The following is a 6000-nucleotide window of genomic DNA, read 5'->3' as shown; positions in this document are numbered from 1 at the left end:
GTGGTTTATACTTAACTAACCAGCTAAACATTTACAAGCCTATGCAAATTCCAACACTCTTATCCCCCTCTTCTGTCCATAACAATGTTCAATAAATGTCTGTGAGATGAATAAGAACATGATCAAAGAATTTTACCCCTGGAAAACATTATTTGGTAGGCCATTTTGCAAATGAAGAAGCAGGAGTCTAGAGAGGTTGAGTTCATTTGTCTGATGCAATGCTAGCGTGAGCCCGTAGTGGTTAACAGATTGTACTAAGGGCTTGAGGGAGCAGGGAAATTGCAACACAGAACAGTACAGCGGGCATCTGCTGTTTTGCCTACTCAGCATCCACTTCTCCTCGCTGGAAAGAATACCCTTATTTTGCTTGGGGAGCCACCACTCCTTCCTATTTCATGTAGTCCTGGGGAATCTGAGTCCACGCAGCTTCTGGGATGGCATGTGACCCAACCCTGCCCATCCACACCTACCCTCCCACAGCTATTGAGAAAGAGGCATAATCATTCCACTGGGAGTTTCGAAGAAGAAAAGATGCAATTCTGAATGATGCTATCTGTATCTAACCTAAGACAGCATGATGTAATGAAAAGATGATAAGCTACATTTCCTTGGGTAAATTGTTTAAGTATTCTGGACCTTGGTTACTACATCTGTAAATGAAAATAACAATTCTTTACCTCAAAGCGCTGCAAAGAAATAATGTATGTAAAATGTCTGGCACACAGTAGGAGCTCATTAATGTTGGCATCTTTTCTTCCCCTTCCGAATACTGTCAGATGGATGTAGCATTACTGTAATTAAAATGTAAGAAGTATATTGGCAGACTTTCCTTACAACATATTGAGAACAGCTTTTTCAGTAGCTACCTTATGTGATTTCAGGGAATTGGGGAGGGAAAATAAAATAAAATGCAGCTTGCTTTCCTGGAACAATTCAAGCCATATCCAATGCCTGCCAAGTGTAGCCTATAAGTCTATTCTGCATTCATCTATTATCTCACCTTTCTGTAGATAAAGTAGTTTTCCTCCCTGCTTGCTGGCCATTTTATTTTTGAAATGGGAGCTCTTTTGCATCCCTGACAATCATTTAGCTGACAGTTTGAATCATAATGGAGTAATAACATTAGTGAGCAGTTGTATGACACTTCCCGCTTTTAAATCACTTTGCAAATTGAGCTAATTAGCATGAATGCTAACACACCAGCTTTTTATGGATTAATATTGCAAGTATACTTTGCTTTTTCAATAAAAATGCAATGACTTTTATTTTACCAGAAATGGGGGAAAACAAAATGAATAAGCTGCCTCTCCAATGGATTCAAATACAATGTGGTTGAAATATGAGACAGATGCCTTATTGACGGAATGTTCCTCCAACAACCCTTATGAGGATTTACAGGTATGGCACCCCCTGCTAGTTCTGTTTTAGGGTCGACAGAGGAAATAAAGTATGTTCATGGGGGAAAAGGAATTTGTAGACCCCAAACAAATTTCCAACCTTCAAACTATACTTTATACTCATTTCTAGATTTAAGCACCTCAAAGAAATGTGAAAATCAATTTTTGTCTGTCATTTACTGCGATTGTGATTTATTCTCAAACCAAATGAGAAAATACCAGTTCATGTAGTATTGATAAATACCTATTCTTTGTGTTGTGATATTTTCATAATTGACTAAATAAAAAGTGAGAAAGATGGGTTGGAATCCTAGGTCTGGTACTCAGTTGTGTGACTACAACTCTCTGAATCTTGGTTTTCTCACCTTTAAAATGCGGGGTGATAATACTTACTCCGCAGGATTCCTCTTGCAGGGAGGCATTTCCTCTGCTCTTTGTTCTTCTATGCAGATCCAGATTTCCGTCTGATATTATCTTCTTCCTCCTGAAGAATATTCTTTAACATTTCTTGTAGTAAATATAGGTTGATCCAAAAGAAATTCTGCCTTACACAATACCTGGGATATCACAGGTCCACCCTTTCTGTCTGTAACACATCTTCCTCCCTTGTCCATCTAAAATTACTCTGACATTCATTCAATTTACAGGAAAAAATAGCGCCATAAAAATGTTCTTCCTTATGTCTGTGTTATGTATTTTTAAATATGTAATTAAATTTTAAGGGGGACTAGGGATAAATATAAATGTTCATTTTGATGGGAAAAAATATGATCACGTGAAATGAAATTGTAGAGATATCTCAGTTAAATTTGGTTATTTTGTACAAAATTATCAAAAAGTGATGTGACGATGTATGCTACTGGGAAGATTGCCTGGAGCACACTTAAATGTCCATAAACTGGCTTGTCTCCTCAATGTGCAAGAGTGGTCAGACCCCAAGAAGTTGACTCACACTACCTGAAAGGCTTGCAGACTGAGGTGGCTACCAGTCTGTCAAGTTGTTCTTTGCAGTGAGAATTGTGATTGCTGCGTGTCTATAAAACTCACATCAGTATGATCAGTCCATTTTCTTATTTCTGTGGGAATACAATTCACATAATCTGAAGGATGCTTTCTGAGTGTGGAATCAGAACAAGGAGAGTTAAATATGTTTCTAATGTAATGGCTTCATGGTATTAGTCATGGCCTTTTGTGACCATTAATTCAACAATATTTGTTGAGTGCCTGCTATGCAGCCAGTACTGTTACAGGCCATAGGAATAAAGCAATGAAAAAAACAAAGTCCCTTCTCTCATGGCACTTACCTTATCATATAGACGGTCTGGCTAATGGGTGTAAAATATTAGCATCTTTTTTCTATACACACTAAAACTGGAAACCTGAAATACTCCAGCTTCCTTCTTCTTGGGCATTGCTTGGAAAGGTACTGACAGCACGTGCTACTGTGAATTTAGATGTGTGAATTCATTCGGGCCTGAATGTCCTTCTATTTCTTTAAGGTTCCTTGGCTACCTCTGCCCTGATGAGGTGGATTCACCTCTTCACTCTAAAGACAGTTTGATGTTCTTTATTTACAGTCTTTGAGGTTCAATTATCTGTAGCCCCAAGGACTGAAAACGTTTGTGTTTGATACATACATAAGCTGGAGGTACAGTCTGGTGTGGGGAAAACAACATGAGCTTTGAAGCCAGCTTCCGTTTGGATTCTTGCTCCAGCAATTCCTAGTTCCATATTCTTTGGCAAGTTAGCAACCCTCTCTTTACTGCTTAAAAAAAAAACAGTACAAATAATATATGCATACATTTTTATTGTTAATATTCAAACTTTGTTGTGTTGTTTTAGTGATTACTTTAAGGTTTATATTATACACATTTAATACATCACAGTGATAACATATTAAAACACTACTTCATGTATGTATAATAATTTGACAATAATATACTTGCATTTCTCCATTTCTGGACTTTATATTATTATTGCCATACATTTAACTTGTACATATGTTATAAAGCTCATACAACATTATTACAATTTTTGTTTAAACAGTCGATTCTCATATAAAGAGATTTAAAAACTAAGGAAAAATCTTATGCTTTTACAATGCAGTTACCATTCCATGTGCTCTTCCTTCTTTTATGCAGATCCAGATTCGCACCTGACATTCTCCTGTGCTGGAAGGGTGTCCTTTAACATTTCTTATAGTGAAAATAGGTTGATGATGAGTTATTTCAGAGTTTGTGTCTTAAAAAGACATAATTTGGCTTTCACTTTTGAAAGATATTTTTACTACGTATACCATGATCTAATTTGACTGCTTTTTTTTCCCATTCGGTCATTCAAAGATGTTGATTTAGCATCTTGCCTCCGTAGTTTTCAATAAGAAGTTTGTTGCCATTCCTACCTTTTCCCTCTGTAGCTAACATGCCTTCATTCTTGAAGAATTTCCCCCTTTATCACTGTGGTTTTTTAGCTATTATAACAGGCCTTTGTGCTGTTTTCTTTATGTTCCATCTGTCTGGGGTTCCTTGATTTTCTTGGATCTGTAAGTGTATAATTTCCCTCAAATTGGAAATTTTTTCAATTATTATTTCTTCAAATGTTTTGCCTGACCCATAGTTCCTGCTTCTCAGAACTCCATTTGCACATATATTATGAAGCTTGGAGTTGTACAGCCCATTGATGTTTTGCTTATATATTAAATTTTTAAATTTTTTCTTGTATTTTATTTTGAATAGTTCTTTTATGTGTTTAAGTTCACAAATCCTTTCTTCTGCAGTGTCTAAATTTCCATAATCCAGCCCAGTGTATTTTTAATTGTAAAACATTCAGTTTCATTCTTTTATATTTTCTATCTCTCTACTTAACTTTTTGAACACACAGAATACAGTTATAATAATTGTTTTAGTATAACTTATAATTGTTTTAGTTCTAATTTTAACATCTGTGTCAGTATTAGATCAGTTTCAACTGATTTATTTTCCCTATCATGGGTCATATTTTCCTACTTCTTTGTATGCCTAGATATTGATTATCAGACATTGTGAATTTTGTTTTGTTGGGTGCTGGATATTTTTGGATGCCTATAAATATTCTTAAGCTTTTTTGGGGAGGAAAGGGAAGTTGAGATGCAGTTAACCTAGCTTTATTCTTCCAGATCTTGTCCTTAAGATTGTTAGGCAGTACCAGAGCAGTGCTCCACCTAGAGGCAATTATTCTAATCTACTTAGACAAGACCCTTTTGAGTTATCGAAGAGGACCCCATGAATCATCAGGTTTTTCCAGTCTGGCCTGTGGGTATAGGTGCTATTCCTGGCCTTTGTGAATACTGGGCACTGCACTACTCCTTCCAATGTTTTCCCCCAGCTTCTCTCTCCAATTTAGGGAAGAGGAATTTCTATTTTGTATTCCGGGGAGTCTAGAACAGTGCTCTCACATTTTGACTGATCAGTATCAGCCTCAAAAAGGTGGTACAGAAGAGGGTTCATCCTGGAATGAGTGCTCCTCCTTTGGGATCCCACAACAGCCTATATCAAACATACAATTTCATGCCCTTGATGAGGGCAGAGACTGAGTCTGTCTTATTCAATGTCATTTCCCCAGTACTGAGTACAATAGGAGTATAAGTAATTGTGAAATATGAATTCTGAATTCTTCATTCCCCTTTCAAACTGCTTGGTGAGAAATTGGGTCTTTAAACAAGTTGCAGAGTTGCAGACCTCTACAACAGTAAATTTTAAAGAGATCAGGCTGCAGGAGTTCACCTGACTGTGAGGTTATAGTCCTATCCTGGCAGGTCAGATCGAGCCTAGACACTCATGTGTCTGTTTCACATAAAACCAACTAACTGGCAACATCATGTGGGCTATGTATGGGGAGGCGTCGGACTACTCTAAAGGTCTTAGGGCATATTTGAATTCTGTGCAGGCTTTTCCTTCCTTCTATAGCTATTTAGTGCTACTGATGCCTGTCACCAAGCCAAAAAGCTCAGTGCAGTGTTATCAGAGCTACTGTTCATATAGTAGTTTGTGTTATGGTCTAGGAGGCATTTGATATCATGTATTTCCAGACAGTACTACCAGTGTTCCCATCCCATTCTGGTCAGTGGGAATCGGCCAGATCAAATGAAAGGCATCTCTATTCTATGGTCTCTTTTGACTATCTGACCATGTACATCTTTCTAAACTTGGCTTTAAACTAAATTCAACATTTTAGAATATGTACTCTGTGGCAGGAGTTCCAGTTACCATTGGGACTGGTCATTGGGTAAGCCCTTTAACAACAGAAAGTGCACTCCTCAGGGTGGCCTAAGGATGAAATAATGTTGTTTCTGAGCACTGGATCTCCCTTGTTACAAACCTTTCTCTCCATCTTCTGCCATCACATTCATAGTACAGTTAATCTTATGCCCTGAGCACGAACAATAGTGAGGTGGAAAAATTGAGAATAGTATGGGAAGTGTATTCATTCATTCCATTAATTAATTGAATCATTCATAAGTTTAATATTTATTGAGCACCTACTATGTGTCAGACACCATGCTGAATGTTAGTAGTATAAAGACTAGCAGATTCAGTAGCATGTTAGTAGTTTAAAGACTAGCAGA

The sequence above is a fragment of the Phyllostomus discolor genome, chromosome 5, assembly GCF_004126475.2.
Source record: "Phyllostomus discolor isolate MPI-MPIP mPhyDis1 chromosome 5, mPhyDis1.pri.v3, whole genome shotgun sequence".
NCBI classification, from domain to species: domain Eukaryota; kingdom Metazoa; phylum Chordata; class Mammalia; order Chiroptera; family Phyllostomidae; genus Phyllostomus; species Phyllostomus discolor.
This window is presented reverse-complemented; position numbering follows the sequence as displayed.